Raw genomic sequence first — 22,391 nt, 5'->3', positions numbered from 1 at the left:
GGCACTTTAATTGCAGGCAAATGTGGTTTAGGCTTGTGCTGAAGAAGGTGGTGACTGAGTACGTTTTTGCTAAAAGCTCAGTTACAATAAACCTCAAGAGACCTGCACCTCACTACAGTTTTAAAGGTTTGTTACGCCCTACGTGGCATCTAAGAGAGCAAGAGCAAAACCCAGAGTGAGGATTTGTCAGTAGATGTGGGACATGTGGCTTTGTGAAATAGTCAAAATTCTGAATCCCTTACAGTGATAATAAGTAGATATGCTTCATCGGGAGGTTTCACCCCCTTTTCATTATGATGGTAGTAATTTTATGCCTAGCTTTTGTGGCAGATTAGCATAAAGACAGCTATTAAGATGTATGCAAGAAGGCAGCATGTATTCTTTGTTTTAGACATTCGTTTATGGGGGATGAACAGTTGGGCACAGGTTCAGAGGAAGAAAGGATGATCTCTTGAGTTAGTGATAAGGTAACAAATGTACAGGCAGGTTCAAGAACTCCTAGTTAGTTCAAAGTGAGATTACAAAGGACCTAATTAATAGTTAGATTAATTGTGTCCAAGGAGCATAGATAAAGTGTTGAGGCAAGTGGGCTCTGCAAGGAGCTGGGAAAGAGTAACCCAAGCTGAACCTTTCCTCTGCAAGGAGATGGGAAAGAGAAGAGTAATCCAAGATGAACCTTTCCTCTTGCCTTACCTTTTGCCCCGTGTGGTGTGTTTCTCCAAGTCGTCTATTTGAAATGGTACCGTGTGTGAAATGGCGTTTCAAAGCAATGCACAGATATTTCATGCCTCAGTTAATTTGTATTGACAATCCCTGTCTGAACAGCAAATTCCAGGCTTTTGTAGGAATCACGTGTAAGGACGTCTTGTATTGGACTTCCTCATGTTTCACGTGTCCCAGTTGTTTCACCTGTGGGAGACGGGGATGATAAAAACTTCCAAAGACTGGTCAATTTACTTTTTTCCTTACAGTGCATCATGGTGCTTACAGGTGAGAGGAGGAAGTACTGGATTCAGGAAAAAGCATCAGTATCCCTGATATTACTTCATTGCATACAGGTAAAGTACACACACATTTAGATTTTGTTGGATTGCAATTCCAACAAAGACTAAATTTATTTCTAGGTAAAGTATTTTAAGTAATGAAAATGTGTGTCAGTATCGGAGGCAAAACAAATGACTGTATAAATACTCTGATTTGTACCTTTTTTAGATGTTTCAGTTAAATTTACTGATATTTAAAGTATTGAAGATGAATGTTTTGAGGTAGTACATGTGTTCTTTTGTGTGTTTTTCAGTTTGGTTTACAGAATCAAAAAAAGAGCAAGGATATACAGTAGCCTCCTTCATAAACCTAGCAGATTAATCTAACTCACCACTTCCTGTCTAAGCTTTGATACTCAGTTTGGAAAGCTGTATAACTATATGCTATAAGCAAATCAAAGTGTTGTCTGGCACAATTATAAATTTGCAAATGGTAGGTATCGCACAGCACAGTTCAAATGCTTAGCTCTAATATTCGCGTGCTGTTAATGTAATTTAGAACAGTGACTGAATTAGGCTTGCCTTGGGAAATTAAGGATATTTCACCTTTTTCCAGAGGTGCAGCACTGACATGGATGGATTCACTGGTACAATAGCCAGTTAGTGTGTATGGCCTCTGTGGACTAGGCATGCTGAATTACCCTATTGTACGGTTTGCCGTATGACACCTGTGTAAGTATTGCTACAGGCTCTTCAGATCTGAGCGCACTCTATTTCCCCAGCAATTCTCTGTTTCTATGGTCCTCTGTACTATTAGCATGTCCTGGAAAAGACTTTCTCTTCTGAGTAAACTGCCAGCTGGCCAGGAGCTGATACGTAGGCATTAGCTGCCACTGGGGAAAATCAGGGTGAATTTAGTCATTTAGAATACTTTGGCGCAATGAAGTGCTGATCCCCTGGTGAATGGTGGTATGTGTGGATACAGTAGCGTTATTCTACCAGTTAAGTGCCAAAGAGCCAAGTGTTCCAATGTAGACTGAAAAGAAAGTCAAGTCTCAAAATAAATTGTATGGAGAAGAGCTGGGGAAACCCTGCTAGTGAAAAGGAAAGTATATAAATGAGGTAAGCATACCAAATATTGTGTTAAATGTTACAGCACAAGAGTATGGCACAAGATTTCTTGCACATATTCTTCTCAGATTCCTGAATTTGGTTAAAAATGAGTTTGATGAATTAGAAAAAGCATGTCTCACTTCTAGTACTTTCCTCCTGAGCATGTTCCTAATAGGGAGGCTGTTAAGTATCATGTTCCCAAAATGAATGCTAATGTAGTGACATCCTAACACATTGTGACAGAAATTTCATAATGCAATTGGAGTTAGTCATCTTATGCTGTGATTTATCTGAATTACTCATTTTCTTATTTTGAAGAATATATATATTACAGAATAAATGCCCTGAGCCATGCTTGTTGATAGTGTTACTTTTAATGCTCGTGTTACCATGAGAAAGATGCGCATTCTTCTTTGGGGAAAGAAATAAATATGTAAAATGATTTCTGTTTTCCAAGTGTAGGTAACTGATGGACCTACCCTACAAGAAGACATTTTATAAGTTTTCAGAATACTTTGTGTGTTAAATCCGGATGCTGTAATGTATGAGCTCTGTACTCTCCATGGACTCTAACTGGTTCTTCTGCATAATTACAATTAAAAGGACTCTGCAGAAGAATCTAAATTCTGTTTGTACAAGAAAGTGGTCTGCTGTAATATTGCATCTCAGATAGTTTCAGTCACACGACTACACTAAATAACTCTTATTTATCGCTAGGCTAATAGGGAGTCCATAAAAACTTAGCTAAGTGGAAATAGCATTGTGAAGTTTCATCTGAAGTTATTTGGCCAGCCAGTAAGGGAGAGAATTGTGGAGCTGTAGTAAAGACCTGTGTTGAACTAGAGGAGTTTCCTGAAGAAGTTTGCTTCCCCTTCTTTATCTGATACGAAAGTTAAGCTGTGATCTGAATGATCTGCAGGGAAGAGAACCCCCAAAGTGTTCAAACCTTAGGAGATACAAAAAAAATCTGGTTTGTTTTGTTCTGTTTCATTTAAAATTACTGAGGTCATATTAATAAAGGAATGTTTCTCACTTTGTTTTTACTGAGTGGGCAAGATCAGATAAAACCTACATATAATTAAGACTGCAGCTGGCTGCATATCGTCCACCTACCTTTGATCCTGAGCTGCAGAGATTTATGAAGGGGTCACATGCAAGGGGAATCCGAGTGGTGCTGACAGCAGGTCCCACACTGCCCTGACCTGCAGGCCACTGCTTGAGAAGTCTTGGTAAGGTGTGATGGAGACCAGACATCAGTTCCTCACAGATCACATGCTGAGAAACTGGAGCTTCCTGCACATATTGGAAGAGTATCAGTTGTGTCTGAGACATCTGGTGTCTTGTACAGGAACAACAAAGTTATGTGCAATGGTGATGTTTTATTTTCTTTTGTACCAAAATACTGACATGTCTTTTCACCTGGAAACCTCATTTAACGCTTGATGATCCAGGTGAAATCTGAAGGGAATTTTCTAATGGCTGCATGAATACTTGAGGAAAAAGCTACACAGGAAAGAATAGAGGAAGTCTGGGTTATTTGTTGTAAGTAATATTTCTTGGCTAGTCAGGTGTCCTTAACATTATTACTCTGTGCTTTATGCACAGAGATTTTTCTGTATGGGGAGAAACCAGAGAGCAGAATGCTCCGAAAGATCATCCTCGTCCGTCTTTGTCCCCTTTATGCTTGCACAACAAAAGCTTAAGAGTACATTAAGAATAAATGGCAGTAATGTACTGATGGGAATACTTTCATTCAAAGTGGACAATACAGCCTGGATGAAGCCCAACACTTAAGGGTATGAACCCTGTTGATTAATCCATAGGTTCTCTTTCTCATATGTAACGCCATATGCTGTTTAAAGTCTAGGAAGGTAGTTTGAAAATGGTGGTAGCTTTTAGGCAATAAAGATTTATCAAAAGGTGTGTATTTGCAGGCAGGGAAGTGACAAGCACCAGGATGTACTGAGGTATGATATAACTTTCTGGCATTTGAGGAGAGCTGCTAAGAAACTGCATCAGGGAGAAAGGCTTTTCTGTGAAGTTTTGGGAACATGGGAACAAAGCTGGGCCAAAAAATTATCCTTTTTGCTTTGCTGGGGAACTTCTTAACTTCTTCCAGAGTCTGAGAGCTGCTTTTTTTTGTTTGTTTGTTTGTTTTCCTCGGAGAAGTGCCATCTGGTTTTCAGTGATTTTTTTTTTTTTTCTTTTCCAAAGGAGACAGTATTTGGGATAGGGAGTGTCCTTTTGCCTTTGATTTCTGTGTGATGTTGGTTTACTGTTTAGATGTGTAATTTGTTAAAAAGTTTCTAGCAACTTGTGTTCATCTGTAGAAATGCTGTTGGCTACCAGTATCCTTTGTTTTTTATCATTACCGTTTCCAATGCTGACAATTTGTCATCTTTCAAAGATAAATTAATTATTTTTTTTTGAAGAAAATCAAACGATTGAACCTACCAGTGTTTGATAATTGATGGCTGTATTTCTCCATATTCTATGTAGTTATTCCTATACTAGCTATTGTAGTCATTACCCTTTTGGATCCCAAGCTGCTATTCATAGCAAAGACAAGAATCTGCACAAGAAAACACATGGACTTGATTAATATCCTTAATTACACTGCACTGAACCAAAAGATAATATTTCTTACTGGCTCCCGTTAATAATCAGTTATGTCTCAAAGCACTTGGATCAATAACTTTTTTTTTTCTAGGGTACTGTGCTTATGGTATTAGTATGGAAGTATTAGGATGAAGAAGGCTGCAAATATTAACTAAAATCCTTCAAAAATGTGCTATTGATTTACTGAAAGTTTGTCAAATTGGAGAGGTTCAAACACCTCAGCAGTTGGCATTTTTTAACAGACTATTTCTTGGAGGATATCAGGCAGCTCTGCTGAGTGCAGGGACATTAAGCAGGGAAATATTTTATATGGGCATGTCTTCAGCTCTTGACTGTTTGCCTGATAAGGCACAAACTAATTCCTACTTTGTGCTAGAGCAGCTCTTTGTTTAAGCAACTGTGGCTTCTTGAGAGCGCACATATATTACTTTAGGTACAGCACTGTGTCAACAGCGCTCTGGGCTGGGGCAGTGGGATCTTACCCTATATGTTGTATCCACATACAGACATGATTTAAAGTGGCTGTCCTTTGGCTTCAACTGTAAATTCCAGGTTAAATATGTGGTAGTCAGCAGCCTTCTCCTTTTGCTTTGTGATGGTTCGCACTGCTGCTGGCTTACTTACTGGCTCCTCTTGTTGCTGTTCATCCTTGTTTTGTCATTAGAGTCTCTAAACCCATTACTAAGCAAATTATCAATATGATGTGTCCTTAATATCTTTGTGATAGAGGATCAAGCTTCTAAAGGTTTCCATTCATCTGCAGAAATTTGATTACTGTGCTGCGTGCCTGTGTACATGCAAGTTTGAAACTGTCCCAACATGGAATTATTTCCCTACATCCTCAGTCCGTACCTGTCACTGTGACCTAACTCTAGCTGTAACACTGGCAATCGACAGGCTGCTCTTTGCTCCCTGCAATGTTAAATCATAAAGGCAAAACCTTGTATTTGCTGTTAGTTTTGTGGAGAGTCGGGGGGGGGAAGAAATCCCTGAAGTGAAAGTGATAGGATGTGGATAAGAGATTTTAATTGCTGCTTTCTCAGACTGTCTGTAGTCTGGTTAAAACAGATTTTCCTGCTGATTCGTATGAAAGAAGACAACGTTTTAAATATTGATGTGCATGTGAAGACTTTCTAAAGTGCCCAGATGGACCTCTCCAACTGTGTTTCTCTGATAATGTTTGTTGTGTTTTTTCTGATAGGCAGCCACTGGGCTCCAGTCAGGGACGCCGTCCCTCCTGACCATTGCTTCTCCCCAGGCAGTGTGGCTGGCTGACATTCTTCCTGCTGGCACCCAAGTATTTCAGGTACGTCACTAACATAAAACCAGAATGTATAGATATTTTTTTTCTCCTCTTCTTTGGTTCAGTCTTTTATTGTTTGATGAAATATTTCAGTTGAGCCATGACAAAAGCATTTTATTTTTAAAACAAAAAGATGCCCAACAACTGGGTTTTTTCAAGGTAACTGAAACAAAAAGAATCATCAAAATGTTTGAAGTCTATTATTTCAGTTGTAGAGATTATTTTTTCTGAAAAGGTTTTCCAACTGAAAATATAGGCCAAATTTTTATTTATTTTTTTTTTTTTTCAAACTTGGATTCACAACCATGAAGATTCTATGTTTGTCAGCCCAGGACTGTTTTGTGTGAACACATTATCCACACTTCCTTCTCTCAAACTGCTTAGCTCTCTAACCACGTGATTTCAACAGGGCAGCCATCTCAAGCCTTCTTGATGTAAAGACATTTTAAACAAGTTCAAAGGGTTAACACACAGGACAAGACGAAGGCTATTTCTGTATCTGGGACTTCAGTGGGAATGATTTACCATGAACAGAAGAGCATATCTCACAAGTAATCTTTTTATCTGTCTCTGCCTGCAGAAAAATTTATGGTGACCTAAGAACATCTATAATGGCACAATATACATGGCACCTTTCGGCTGATGAGAAATAGCAGTCTCAAAATGACTAAAGGGATTAGGAGTTTTAGCCTTGTTTTCAAAAATAATGTACTCATAGAATTGCTGACGATTTTTTCTGGTTTAATCATTTCACATATATGTCAGAACGCAAAATAATAGTAATGCAAATGGAAGCCTTATCAATCAGCTGGTTAAGTTTTAATGCTCCTCTGGTTTAGCCTTTTTTGGTCTCTGAAATTATTTCGACAACTTTCTGTTGCTTAACACAGCTTGAAGATGAGTGTTAGTTATATGAATCAAGTCAGGCTGGTATAACTGGCAAAACTAAGTGCAAAGACAGAAGTGTAATTTCAAAAGTATCAGTGGTACATTCAGAGTTAAATCCGATCGATATTTCACTCAGACTTCAGGTCCTATATGCCCAGGTTTTCTGAGTAAGTGGCCCTTGAGCTTCTAGGATGCTTAAACGCTCAGTATTATTTCCCTCCTTTGCTCTGAATTCAGCTCATTATGCATTTTAGACGTGAAAACCTAAATCCTGATCCCGTGGAGAGTTAGTATGGCTAATATTGTTTGAAAAATAAATTTTTCGGAAAAACTGGCATATTCTGTCAACAGAGAATTTTTTCATGAAAATAAGGGAGGGGATTTTGGAGTTATTTGATGGCCTGGTATTAGTCCACTCACATGACAATGGGAATCCTCAGTTCAGGCAGAATGCTCTTCCTCAAGGCAAGCAGCCCAGCAGCTTTCCTATTATTGTGGGGGAATATTTTCATCACGAAGCACTTGATTTGGGGACTGTCTCTGTAACAGGGTGGTTTTTGGTTTTTGTTTGGTTGGGGTTTTTTTTTGGGGGGGGGGGGGGCAGAGAGCCAGGGATGGAGGAGAAGAAAAATGTGATTGGCAAGGAGACTTTGTTTTTATGGTAGTGCTTCTTTTATTTATTGATTTATTTATTTAATCTATAAATACCAGATTTTTGATTCCTATTCTCCTCCTACTGTGAAAGAATATATTGGGGTTCCCAGTGAAATGCCCCTTGTACTTTAAGGGTAAGGAGATAAAACATTAACCTATGTCCATCTACCCCCACACACATGGCAAAGCCATACTCTTTTATTTCCAAGGTTTCATAAAACCAGTCATTAATGTCTTTATACTTCTGTACTCCAACATTACTTTTTCATTCAGTTTTCGTTGCTGTGACTCCACTACTGCCGTTCAACAATTTTGTGCGTTTCCTCAGGTGATACATCCTTCAGAAAGGCAATTGTAAAGATCAGTTATTATATCCTATGTGACCTTTTGGTTTATCATTTTAAATGACCTGCAGCAGACTCTGCCTGAGGCGTGCAGTTGCTTTGTGGCACAGTGGTTTCAAATGTCAGTATCTGTTTTCATTCTGCACCTATTTTGCATGTCGTTGTTTGTTAGCTTAGAATAAAGAATAATGTTGACATTTCTTCTGATAGACAGAGATGGCAACAGTCTCGTTGGCTGGCTCCAGATTAGAAAAATCTGTAATTTCCAATAGGGAAATGGTTGGGGATTTTTTTTCCGTTTTTCTTTTGTTTTCCCACAACATGCTCCTCAATTTATTATTTTTCATTCATTTTCTGTTTTCTTGCCAGAGGTAATTATTTTTCTACAGATCACTGTATTACTAACATGTAAATTCATCTGTCTAGAGAACACTTAAACCCTTAAACCAGAGAAGAATGCATTCAAACACACAGGTGGAGAGTGTAGGTCTGTGGTGCTATCTTTTCCCTTCAGTCTTTGCTGTATGCTCCTTGGATTAAATTACGTTTTTGCTGTATGAATATATTGATGATCTTGTTCATACTTCTGATTTCTTTCACCTAAATTGCTAAACCTATCCTTGATTCATTCTTTTTAACATGGAGGTTTTAAAAAACAATACCAAACAACAACAACAAAAAAAACCCAAAACACAAAAAATCCACAAAAAACCACCCAAAACCCCACAAACAAAACCAAAACACACCACCCCCTAGCCCCCCCAAAACCCCAACTAAACCACACAAACAAAAAAAAACTCCAAAAAAATGAACAACCCCACCACCAGTTGGCAATAGTCCCCTTAGAAATGTACCTAGAGTCACAGGAAAAGCTTTTATTTCTGAAGCGATGGTCTTAGAAACCTTTACCCTTGATCTCTAAAACCTCTTTTTACTCTGTTTTTCCTTTTTTTTTTTTTTTGAGGGGGGTAAATTCTTATCAATTTAAAAAAAAAATTATGCCTGTCTTTTATAGCAAATAAAAGATTTTTTTTGTAACTTAAAATGTGGATATATTTGCACAAAGTATTTTGGGTCTGCCTAATTAGTAATTAGCTAAAACCCTTTGATAATCACCAATGAGACTTGCATGCCTTTTTGTAGAGAAAATGCTACAAATTATAAAAGGTTTTAGGGTTTTAATTTCCTTGCAGAAAAACCCTCAGAGTAGGTGAAAAGGCTGTGTAACACTAAGGGAGGGTCATTAAAGTTTTCAATTTAAATTGATTACAAGGAAATAATATGCCAGAGGAAAAAAACAATAGATGAAAAGAAGTGTCCTAGATGGCAAGAGAAGATGAATGCTGTATGTTTTCCCCACCTCAGATTGTCCACGACAAAGTATGATTGTCTAATATCTCAAGATGAGGAGTCTAATACAAGGCCATAAATCACAGTGAACAGCTTTGCAAATAATAAAACAGTCTGCCTTCTTGCTAATAGGTCCCAAGTTAGGACCCTGAAATGTTGAAAATAAGGCTAGCATTCACCTCCGTGTGGGTGACAATGACTTTTGCATATTTTGCATCCCCAGATTGTCTGAGGAGACAGCTGAGAGCTCAACATGTTGCAAATACAGCAGATTTGTAGCCTGCTCATTAGTTACTTACATGCAAAGATTAATAAGAAAACTGTGGAAGATGTGATGTTTATGTATAATTCAACTAACATCCTTTAAACTCATATAACCCATATAAATCTAGAACTCAGTTTCTGGGAACATTGTTGTGTGGTTAGATTTCCATGCTTCCACAGAGAGTTTTAAAGCTGGAACTGGTGCTCCTGCATGAGACATTTTTACTGCATCTCTCTCTTTCTCTTTTTCTTCCGACTCTTCCTTTGCCCGCGTTATTGACTCCGTGAGTCTCATGCAAAAAAACCCCTGCTTTTCATATGAGAGTTTTGTGTGACATAGAAGAGCACATATAAGCTCCAATAAGATGTTCACTTAAGATTTACTTTTCTTCCCGTGGTTAAAATATGAAAGAATCCAGACTGGGAACAGCAGAACACAAAAGTATGAGAAAATATGTTCATAATCTGTGAGCATTGTGAGCTACATGACTATGAAGGAGATTAAGCTGTCCCATGCTTTCTGAAAGAATTACATCAATAGAGGGAGAAAATTAATAGCTTTGTTTTAAGCAAAATCAAATATCTTGTATGATGACAATGTTCAAGGGTTTATGCGCAGTCAACATATTAATAGTTTCCCTGATGGAAAGACGCAGAAGAGGTCCAAATATCAGATACGTGTGTTGTAATTTTTCACTAGTGGAATTAAATCAACTTGGCAGGAAGCTGTGGAAGTGAAAACAAAAGTACAAGGGTAGTTGCTAAGAAGTTATTACTCTAGTAACTATACCTGCATTTACCTGAATACAGGACACAACACAGGAGTAAACATAGCTAGTTGAAAAAAATTAAAATTTCCTTTTTTGTTAATCTTATATACAAACATCTAGTTAAATGGAAGCATCTTTGCTTTCTTTCAGACAATGGAAAAATAAGAAACAAAAAACTTCATTGTGATACGCTTTTATTTGTATGCCTTTGTTTGCATTGGAACTCGGAGTTTGTGAAGTTGGGATTAATTTTTCTTGCAAACACATTAAAAATGAAACAGCAAACTTGCTCTACTTTTTTCGGCCATTGTGTGTTTCTGAAGTTAAGAATTTGATCTTGAGTTCAATGAACAATGTTATCATTCTCCTAAAATCAGTAAAAAATACTAGATGCTCACAGCTAAAGAATAGTTACAAAGGAGAGTAGACAATTTACAGAAATCTGAAATTTTAGTACATCGTCACTGCAAAATTGAGAACGTGAAATATATTAATGTAAACAAACCCCTAAAACGTAACAGAAAAAAAATTACCTGAGTGACTGCTGAACTTTACAGCAGTGTTGTCATTTAAGATACAAAACCTCTGAAATCTATCAGTTGATGAACTGAACAGCGTTTGAATTTGTAGCTGTATATGATTAATATAAATTGGAATAATTTGGTGGGCTACTTAGTGAGAAAAAGGAACAACTTGATTCTCTTCTGAGCCCTGCTGCTATTAAACTGCTCTGCTTTTATTGCATTTGTTGCATATAAAATCATTTCCGCCGGGTTTTGAGATCTGAGGTGGAAAAGTACTGAGAATTATTACTGGCAGATACTGCTAAGATATTACAAGACTAGATGAGCCTTTGTAAACCTCCCCAAGTCTCCTCACACTGTCTTACTTCCTCTTAACAGTCGTCTTCATTTTTTCTACATATATCTCTCAATTCAAATAAACCAAAAAAATGTACTACTTATAACTGGGATAATTTAAACACAAAAGAATGCTTGGTTTTGGCAAAAAAGAAGGGAAGTGAGAATTAAGGGACCAGAGCTCTGAAGTCCTATTTCCTTTTCACAGATTCTAGAAAATAAGGAAAAGGAAACTTAAATCTTTTTATCTTTCTCTTTATTATCTTCTGTTATAGAAGAATTTAAACATAAATTTGGTCATTATGTAGCTTTTCCAGTGCTTGAAAAAACATTTTTCATCTATTTTTCATCCTTAGAAGCTGTGCCAGCCTTTGGTCCCCCTTTCATGACAAGAACATGATGGCTAACTGTACAAAACCAAAAACTTTTTCAATGTAAATCTGGAATAATCTCACATAAAATAAAAGTTTATTGAAAAGTTACACTTAAAATAAAAGTTGCACCTAAAATAAGAACTTTACACTCAAACTAATTCAAATAAACCATTGATTCAATTGAGATAAATTTCTATGTCCCAGAAAAAGTAGCCCTTGAGAACCTCAGGCTTTATAACTGTCTTTATAAAGCAGAAAATGCGTATTGATTGTCTTGATCACCAGTGATCCTTAATTGTTTAGGAAGGGAAGACTTGTTTCATGTACAGTTAATACAGGCAGCAAAAGGAAAATTCTATTTGTATGGTGTTTAAATGTCCCTGTCTTATCCTTGTTCTATAAGACAAAATCCTTTTCCTAATAGAGGTACGTAAAGAGATCAAGACAAAATACCATTGATTTACTGCAAATTAATCCTCCTACAAGGGAAGATTTATTTATGTACAACAGCTTCAAAATATTCTTTAATGTTACTGCTTCAGCTGGTTTGTCTTAAGTTTTAAAACGGTTCTCTGTAAAAGAAGCCCTGTCTATCTCAGATGTGGATTGTTCTGAAAACCTCGTTTTACAACTACTATACTTTGCAGGGTGCAGACTGTCTTTCTGGAAGAAGTCCTGTGCTCTACACAAGCCAAAATAGTCTCAAGGCTTGATGGATATTGATAGGCTAATTTGAGCTAAAATAGCATGGACCTCAAACTCACACCTCCGAACTGCATGTGGTTTGGTATGTGGAGTGAGTGAATCCTATTTCAAACTAGTAAATCCACTTCCAAATTTTAAATATTTTCCTTAATAAAAGCATTTGAGTTTAAAAAAAAAAAAAAAAAGTTAAAAAAATATCAAACTACAGAGAAGTAATTTAGAATAGAGCTTTCTGTGCGTCATCAGTATGGGTAATCTGTGTGAAAATTGTGAGTGAAAAATACCCATTTTCAGATAATTCCCCATCTAAAACCCACTTGAATTCTTTTTTTTTTTTTTTCCAGTGGCTAGCAGACGAAATCCCTATTTTAGACTCTCTGAGGACGAAATCCCTATAAAACTATTTGGGGTAGGAGAAAAGCAGGACAAGCTAGCTTTACCAGAAGCAGCTCCACTGACTGCATGTGTAAAACAAATACTGCTAGGATAAAAATTAATTTGTATTCTAATCGCGGTCATATTTCCTGTTGTCAGTTGTACAAAAACAGCGCATCAAACACCCAAATGAGTTAAGATGTGTTTTGCTGATTACTGCAGCAGATGGTACATCTCAATTAGGGAAAAATATTTTCTGTTGGCTTATTATACTTTTAAATTAAATTCAGTTTGAGTGGAAGATCAAACATAACCAAACAAAGGATTTTTTCTGGTTCTTTTATCATCAGGCTAGGTATTGTACAAAACAGTAATGTATTATATTAAGTAGTAACTGTGAATGGGAAACAAAGCTGCTTATTCTGTTTAATTTTTCCCGCCATAATATCAGTATGGTGATGTAACAAAATATGTTAAGAGCTGGAACCTGGCAGCTGAAATAAATTTTGTTTGATTTATACAGAAGTTACCTGGGATGTGAAAGGATGATGGAAAATACATCCATTGTGCAGGAGAAGTAGCAGGTTGTTCAGGAGGTGATGGTATCTACCACTGCCTTACATGAAGAGTGACTGGTTGTAGAAGCAATTATCTGACTGTGAGTGTTATAAAATGTTATTTGTTCTGCCTCTAATTTTGAGAGAAATGTCTTGTTGGCATAGTAAAAATTCTTAGCTCGCTTATCAGTTGTGTCAGGCACACTATCATGAAAAGAACATATCCCCCTTTCAGCTGGGATAGAGTTAATTTTTTTCTAGTGCTTGCTGTGATTCATATTTGGTATGAAAGGAATGTCAATAATGCATGTCGGTTTAGTTGTTGCCAGGTGATGTTTATATTTTTCAAGGACTTTTTTCAGCTTCCCATAGAAGATAAAGAGCATAGATAGAACGATGGAACGGCCAATGGAATAGACGTCGTGCTCAGTATATAAATGGGGTTAGCCGGGGAGACAGGGGTACTCGCGGTCTCTGCACCAGGAATTCACCAATTTACCGTGTAGTGAGAGTGACTTGTGTCTTGTACGTTTTTACCGTTATCAATATTATTCTTCTTCCTTTTCTGTTATTGTTCTATTAAACTGTCTTTATCTGAACCCACAAGTTTTTTTTCCCTTTCCCCTCCTTTTCTTCCTCTTCTCCCTGCCTTTCTGAGGGAATGGGGAGAACTGGGTGAGCGGCTGCATGTTCTGAGCTGCTGGCTGGAGCTAAACCACAACAGAACAGTAGTCAAATATAAAAATATTAACTTCTTATTGGTTTTGCTTATTTTGCTGAAGAAATAGTGCCAGGACTGCAAAACTGAATTGAAGAGGTATGCTTACTTCTGTTTGATTTGATCCAAAGCTGCTACCATGTGGAGTACAGTTTTCTAGGAATTCACTCAGCTAAGCCCTCTCGTCCAAGTAACTTAAGGCTATAATGTTAACTGCTACAATTAACACTGATTATACATCAATGACTTGGGCAGCCTTAGAATTATAAAAAAGGGATTAAACCATCTTTGATTTCACAGCTCCTATTGAAGAAGTAGAAATACAAAAATGTTTGTGTTACTAAGGCTGTAATGTTTACTCAGAGAAACTTTCGTGACACTCTTTCATTTGGAATAGATCCTTAACCGGTAAAATAGTAGCAATAGCACTTGCATTTTGCTGCTTGGAAGGCTACTCTCTTGTATTCTGAAAAAAAACAAAGGACTGTGAGGGATTCTAAAGGAAACGGGTCACATTTATTCCTGCTGCAACCTCTTCGTCAATGGATAATGAATTACATCAAAAATGAGTTTTGGCTTACATTGAAGATGAAACTGACCTTCTTTCAAATAACCACAAATGGGCAAAAGTGGGTTTCTTAGTCATTTTCTACCTGAATGCTAAGTGTTTAGTATGATACTTCATTTATCATTCTAAATATTTAATTGTAAGACAGCTCTTGATGTTTTAAACTTCCTGTTGCCATCAGGCCAATGCATTTCTGCCAGGTACATTTGGAACAGGCAGACCTGCTTTTGGCTAAACTATTTTCACTGACATTTATTTCTCAGCCTTTTTTCTGTATCAGCGTATTTTCAACTATCAGGAATATTGCATAGAAAAATTATAAACAAGTAATGATCTCAGACTGGTGTGGGAATATACCATGGCTTCCTACAATGGCTCCAGGGCAACCGTGAAAATCACAAATTGTTCTCTGTCTACTGTTCCTGGCTGTGAAACATAGTAGTCTGAAGACTTCAGATATTTGTGACTTTAATTATCTTTGGAGCTGTACAAAATAATTAAATAACATAATATGGTTGAAACTGAGACCATGGAATATTTTGTTGTAGTCCATTCAGCTGAAATTCCTTTTAAGTGTATTTTAGAATAGCAAATTATTCCTACTTTGTTTAGTTAAAAAGGCTTGAAATGTATCTGCAAGCATTTAGCAGCTATGAGAACTGTCTTTGGGGACACTGGCTTTATTCCTGGAAAATAGACTGTATTATCCAGAAGGTTTACTGAAAAATATGGATATCTTGATGGCTAAAAGCTTTAGTTCAGTAAAGACAAAATATTGTATGCTGGTTTTCTGCTAACCTCTGTGTATTAGTTGTTAGGCAAGAAGCACAAGGTTCACACTATATAACTGGCTGTTCGAGCTCTCATTACTGGAAAACATTTTCCAGTAGTTTTGGTAGAGAATCAGTGCTTGGATGGGCTATAGAAACTAAATTACTTTTGTGCTAAAGATGAATTTTCTGGGTCAAGTTCAAAGTATGTTGGTAAATCTAAAGGACTCAGTTGTTCCTTGGAGAAGGATAACACAGTTTTTCATAGTTAATTTGCCATAGTTAATTGCTTTTACTAGTCTTTATCAGAAAGTTCTAGTCACTTGGACAAGGTTTCCTTGTTCAACATTAAAGAGAATGAATACTGACTTACAATGAGATTAAATTCAGTGTTGTTTTAGGATATAAAATAATTGGAATTTGCTTCTGTAGAAATGGTTGAATTGACAAGCACACTTAAGTTCAGGAAAAAGTGATTCTGATAGTAAATATTGGTCAGGACAACAGCCAACGCTTTACTCTCAACCATTTCCTTTGACAATCAAAGAGAGTACCAGTGGACTTCTTTCATCTCCTTCCTACCTACTGGCACCTCTCTCATTTTTTTCTTTCCTTTTTTTTTTTTTTTTTAAAAAAAAAGCACTCTTTTGGCATGTTGGACTTAAAGAAAACATCCAGAAATGCAAAATTTAAAATGTACAATGTGAATGTCAGTGTTAATTTGCATGAGCTACACATGCTTTTATGCATGAAATCAGTTATATTTTATGTAAGGAGAAGGTTTAGAGAATATCAGTACAGCATGATGTTAGAAGAAATGTTTCATGTTCAGTTTTAGTTTTAGCAAGTGTAACTGTGCTCTCACTTATTTGACTTAAAACTTTCCTTTCATTTAAAGGACTGTCCTTCATTTTGCTTGACTGGTCCTGGTTTAAATGATGTCAGCTGAGCCAGATAACCTGCATGTCTGTCCTTTACGATGTCCTGTATTTTGGCCTTGATTAGTGGTGTTGCTTACACTGTCAATTATTAGTAGATACTGCTGCTGCTCTGCTCTTTGATCCTTTCAGCCCTTCATTCTGCCATGCCTGGTGAATAATGATGACGGGGGAGCAAGGTCTGCTTTGTTCAAGGATTGCAGGCCACTTCACATGCATTACTTCTTCAGCAATACTCTCTGATATTTATGAATGTAAAGCCTGATTCAAAAGTAGTGTAATGTCAAATGAATACAAATCCAGAAAGTACAATGGTGTTTGGAGCAGACCTTTGTACTGTGTTCTCTAAAGCGAAAAATAATGGTTAGTAGCTTTTAACTGTATACAATGACACTTTAAGTCCTGCGGAACTGAAAGCAAAGAATGGTCTGTGCCTTACAGCTTTACTCAGCAGCCTACTGAGTTCTGTCAGTGATCCATGAAGATGGATATTGGTCAATAAACTGTGCCAAAAAGAAGGAAAAAGGGAGCTAGATCTTAATTACCATTAGGGTTAGGCATGGTTAGAATTAAGTTTTTGGCCCCTGCTCTGCTCTTCAGACGTTTGTCTGAGATAACTCTTGTAAGCGTGTTTCTAATTTAAAAGAGGAGGGGGGGAAGTCACTGATATACTAGTAGCCAACAACAGTGATGAGCTTACTTGTCCTCAGAGGGACCAACTTGGCCCATGTCTGTCCTGCGAGTTTCCGAACGCTCTCTGGCTGCCAGCCTGCCTGGCCTCTGAGGCTGCAGCTAGGACAGCCGGCATTGAGCCTGGGCTTGAGCTCTCCCACGAATAGGGCAGGAAATGGGTCTGTGCAGATCTGTTGAAGAAACATGCTAAACACGACCTCAGTATCCTACTGATGATTTTCAGGGTCTCATCATGTATCACATACACATAGCCTGGTAGGTGAACGATACCATCCATTAAAAACAATAATGCCACCTTTTCTCCCAACATTCAGTTAAAAATTAAGCTTAAAATTTTAAATATATTTGTATTATTGTGTGCCTTTTTCCATTATATATTTGGACGCTGCCATATAAGATTGTATATTTAGACTCTCTTTGAGGCATTTTTAGCTATCGTTAAAACTAGTTCATTCTAAATTCACCCAAGCCTAATTATCCAAATAGGCTCTAGCTACTGCCGTAACAATTTGGCCTTTGTAATTACATGAGGTCTTTAAACCAGAAATCATTAAACGTAAAAAGCTGATATTTAAGTGTGTGTGTGTAGAGAGAGAGAGCAGGAAGTACAGAAGGTAAGTTGATATTTAAATGTGTGTGTTTGTATAGAGGGGGCACAAAGTACAGAAGGTAAAAGAACTGGAAACTGTTCAGATGCTTGCATGTTTCCTCTCTACTGCACAAATGCTTCCAACTACCAAGAAAGTTAATGTTAGCTAAATGTAAATTAAAATATGCATGTGTCCCAGTAAAAGAATTGGTACAGAAGAAAGAAAAGAGTGAGGAATAAAGAAAGTGTCTGTTTAGGCAATGGCACTAGCAGAAAGAGACCTTAAATAAGCTTCCATTCAACCCTTTTCATTGTAAATTTGTATACGGATTTCTCTTGTAAAGGTGGCTGAGCTAAATATTTCCTAATGCCTTCTTTTGTCATTGTTTCAGATTCCCACTGCAAGTGCATCAATATGTTGGCTTAATGCAAGCAATTTGCTCTTTTCTTCCTCATTGTGGTAACTGCCTAAAACCGCAGAGCCTTTTGACCCTGGAGGTGTTTTAGGTAGAGTCAACTCAGTTTTTGTGGCAGGTAGATGAAACCATTAGCTTCCTCATTGTCACGTCTATTTACGTAATTGCAATGATGCTTGTTCTTTCTTTACTTTCATAGTCCTATATGCATATGAAATTGCTATTTAATACTGTAAGTCTAACGGGAAATAAGGTAAAGATTTGGAAAAAAGTCATTGAAAGAGTCATACTGAAAAATATTGATGACCAAGTATCCTGTTTGCAGCATTAAAAAAAAAAAAAAAAAAAGAAAGAAAGACAGAGCCTACAGCCAGCCTGCAGTGCACCTGGCCTGTTGAGCAAAGATCCCCTCCCTTTCCAGCTGGTTCAGACTTATTCCAAATTTTTGTCTATTGGTCTTCTGTGTGGCTGTTACTGAGCAACAATAAATGCATACAGTTTTTGCAGGTGTTTTTTTCTCCTAATACTTCCTTTGTCTTGACTCTCACTGGATAGATGAGAAGAAAACAATATAAAAGGATATCTATAATAGAAGAATAGCTTTCTAATTTGTTTTTCGATTTTCAGTTTGAAGTAGAAAACCTTTAAAAATTTGAGTGTCCATAGTTTACAATTTATAGGAATAAATAATTTACCAGTATTCATAGTTTGCAGTCGCTAGGAATAAATAAGAAAACAAAAAGAGATTAAAAATTTTAAAAACCGATGTTTCATAAATATTTTTGGATCTTTATTCAGTTAGTATGTTTGACAGTTCCTTTGTGCGCTACAGTATATTTTTCCTTTAACAAAGACCATGGTTTTGGCAGATGTTACATTTTATTGCTTAAAAATATTAACATCCATGATAGATTATTATGTAGGCGACCATTCCAAAGATATTACCCAAGCTGGTAAAGAAAAATTGCTTTGCAAATTAAAAATTAAATACATGTTTATTTGCTGCTTCAAAATGGTCTGTCTCAACCTATGCCCTATTTTATGTGTGCCAAGATTATGTCAGGAATTAGGCAATTGAATATTGTGATAGAATATGATTTAAATTAGAGTTTGAATGAGTATTGGGAAAGAACATATAATAATACAAAGTGTGTTTCAAAAATCCTCACAAACCTAGTCCCATTAAACTGCACTTGCAGCGGTGGATCAGTTCTGAAAGACTTTCCATTAAGTGTGTGTTTCTGTGCTGGATTTTTTTGTCTCCTGCCAAGACTTGTGTATGTACTTACAGTACTTACTACTAATAGTTGTTTTGACTGTTTATGCAGTGTATACTCATGCAGCACACTACAGCTATTTGTATTTCAGTTATGCTAAAGACACTAGGAAAGCTCAGAATGACTAAAGACTGAAATATTATCAGCCAGTTGCTTTTGTTCCATGGGCATCCAATGGAAAGGCTATTCTAATCCAAACTGTTGCCATAAACTAGGAGGAAGGTGTGTATCTGTTAGGTTTAAAGAGAAACTGAGAAACCAGAATCCTGACAGAGCAACTGTTGAATTTCCACCCCCACCCCCCCAGTAAAACATCCATTTTTTCTTACGGAACAAATAGGATTATTTGGGGGAAAATAGTCTATAAGCCACCTGCCTACCTTCCCCCTTGTATGAGAATCTCAGCATTAAAAAATGTAATGCCATTTCAGGGACTGCAGAGAAAAAACTAGCACCGTAGCTGATTTATGGGATCTATATGTTTAAAGCTTGGCTAATTGACAGAGAGTTAAGAACTTAATTGTTAATAACTATTTGTGAAGGATAAACATTAAAAGTTAAGAATAATTTCCCTTCTTGCAAAAGGCAAAGAGGTTGTAACCTGGAATATTCATTAGAGAAAATTAGAGAAAGGAGAAATTTAGGCTGAACATCAAGAAAAGTTTCCTGACACAAACTTTTATTAGACATTGGAACTGAATCTCAAGAGGAGACAGGAGCCCGCTAGGTTCAGACATTTAAAAGAGACTGAGAAAAATGTCAGGAAAATGTACTCTAGGGAACCACGTACAGCTATTGCACGATTGGATATTAACCTAATACGTCTCTTTCATTTCCACCTTTCATAATTCCACGGTTCATTAGCCAGCACCCTCTTTCTTCTGCCTTCTGGTACCTCCAGGACAACTTTCAGGCAATTTGTAAAAGCACATTTCTTACAAAGCACGTGTAGCTTTTGTTCTGTGGCAGAACACTATTCAGCAACCCTTCCTTATCAAGCCACTTGTCTACCCAAACTTCTGCTGTTTCTGTTGTTTTTCTTTTCTACAGCTCTGACAAAGATGCAATTACTTTCAGTCCCATGAACACTGGTCACAAATATTTTTTTCTTTCTCAAAATAGGGAATTTCAGCCCTAATTAGAAAAATCCTAAAATGTACTGAGTTGGGGCTTTTAGAAGAAAAATGTGTGTGTTCTTTCTGCTCTCGGGCATTTTAAGACCTAAGCTGTCTAGCAGATGACTTGTTTCATGAGAATGTGAAACAAAAGAAAGACCTGTAACCTCTGTCAAAAAATTCTGAAAAAGGGATGCTAATTCTTAGAAAAGTTGTATTTTAAAAAAAGTTTTCATGAGTCCCTTGCTGAAAGACAAGGTGCCAGCAGAATTCATAAGCTCAAAGCCCGTTCAACTTTATGAGACTCTTGTTCACTCGTTTTATAACGACAGTTAATTTTCGGCCTTGTCTGAGGTGTCAGGACTGTCAGCTGTGAGAAGGAGGATTAGCGAGCAAGTCAGAAAGAACATTCTCCCCAGCGTGTCTCATGTGTTGTCAGTGGCCTTTCAGCAGAGCTCCCTCCCGCACAGCTGCTGCGTGACATCATGGTGTGCGCGAGAAATCCCCGCAGACTTTTGCTGGGTAATTTGCTGAGAAATTGTTTAATCCAGCCTGCTGTCAGCTTTGCACTTTTAACTATTTTGTTGCTTTAAAGGCTAGCAAACATTTGTTTAGAAATATGAAATATTTATATAGTAGATGCAAAAAACCTGTGATGAATGGACTAGGTAACATTTTTCCAACTTACTCTGTCAGTGTAGTAAGCTATTGCTTCAATGTGGAATTTAAGGAAATGTGAAATTCAAAGAACACAGTTCTTTGCTAGGTGGTTTTTATTTTTCTCCCTTCTGGAATGGGTATATTTGGATAATACGAGGCTTTCCACCTACAAAGGGATCACAACAAGTGTTTTTCAGCTCTAACCTCAGTCACCTCTATTTAATAGAGTGCTCTGTTCGCATGTTACCTTGAGAACTGGCTGAGGACCAAGGCTAACTTTCTGGCTATTTCCCTGTGCCTGTGGAGGTTAGTTGGTTTGCTACAACGAAGTATTTCTTTGCTGATCTGTATCTGAGACAGCCAACAAATGGGAGTCATAATGTCGATGTTGTAGAAAATCACAGTTTAAAAACAACAAGCTCAACAAACTCCTTCATCTCCCCTAATCGATATGGAGATTAAAATGTCAGATAAAATCCATTGGATAGTTTGTTGTGGCTGAAATTAAAGACAAATATATAAGAATATCCTTTACTTTCACGTTTTTCTCACAGCTCTTTACTGCTACACAGTTAGGAGAAATAAGTCACTTAGTAGAAACTAAATGTTATTGCTGCCAAAAAATATTATCTTCTATATACAATGAACATGTTAGCAATCTGAGTAACAGAGCACCTCAGAAATTTGAATGCTCTGTGGGCTGAATTATCTATAAAGGTTCCTCCTTTTTTTAGTTCGCCTGCTAAAAAATTAATAGAAACTGTAAATTTTTTTTTAAAGGCAAATTGATAATTCTAAGCATGTGCTAATTCTAATTTTTATCTGCCTCCGTAGCATAAGGGTAAATAAAAAGTGTATAACATACCTGGTTGGTAATACGGGTATTGAGATGCGAAAATGACTGTATTGCCCAAATAAAAAGGCAAAAATCTTTTTTTTCTTTTTCTGCCCTTACTATTGATTTGCACCACTGAAATAAATGTACGTGTTGAATCAATCTCCCTGAAGATTTAGAAGTTGAGGGATAGTTGTTAAGGTCTCTTTTAGATTTTGATTGCAGCATTGAAGCTGCAAAGTGCTTTAATGACATTGCAAACACCCTACCTTTGTGATGTAGCACAAGGGAGAGGGGGGAAAGGTATCCCTGCAAGTAGTGAGCGTGTGAAGGGGAAGGACACAAAGGCCCCTGCGGTAAATAGAAGATCAAAAAGAATCAGCTTACCAAAACCCAGTGAGAGACTTGGCTATTGAGAAAGAGATGCGGATGGTGATTTATATATTTCATCAAAATGCTTCATGGGACTTCAGAAAGTTCTGCTATTGAAGATTGGCGTCTTCCTTCTCCTCGCTGCCCTGAGCAACTGTCCCTGGGTATAGCTTTGTAAAAGGTTGTCAACTTCTAGTTCCCATAGATGTTTCTTCAGATAGTTCAGGCTGCTCTCTGGTTTGTTGGTAAATACGAATGAGAGTGGAAAGCTCTCAAATCCC

At 37.1% G+C, this 22,391-nt stretch overlaps 1 long non-coding RNA gene across 1 annotated transcript; it reads right to left on the bottom strand.

Annotated features, from left to right (window-relative positions):
- Window positions 1-706: 706 nt before the first annotated feature.
- Window positions 707-22,317, bottom strand: LOC128911513 (uncharacterized). The gene is made up of 3 exons (XR_008467107.1): window positions 22,126-22,317; window positions 3,210-3,389; window positions 707-909 (listed from the first exon to the last, which is right to left on the bottom strand). It is a non-coding gene; the product is annotated as an uncharacterized LOC128911513 (long non-coding RNA).
- Between the last annotated feature and the right edge of the window lie 74 nt (window positions 22,318-22,391).

The sequence above is a fragment of the Rissa tridactyla genome, chromosome 6, assembly GCF_028500815.1.
Source record: "Rissa tridactyla isolate bRisTri1 chromosome 6, bRisTri1.patW.cur.20221130, whole genome shotgun sequence".
NCBI classification, from domain to species: domain Eukaryota; kingdom Metazoa; phylum Chordata; class Aves; order Charadriiformes; family Laridae; genus Rissa; species Rissa tridactyla.
This window is presented reverse-complemented; position numbering and strand designations above follow the sequence as displayed.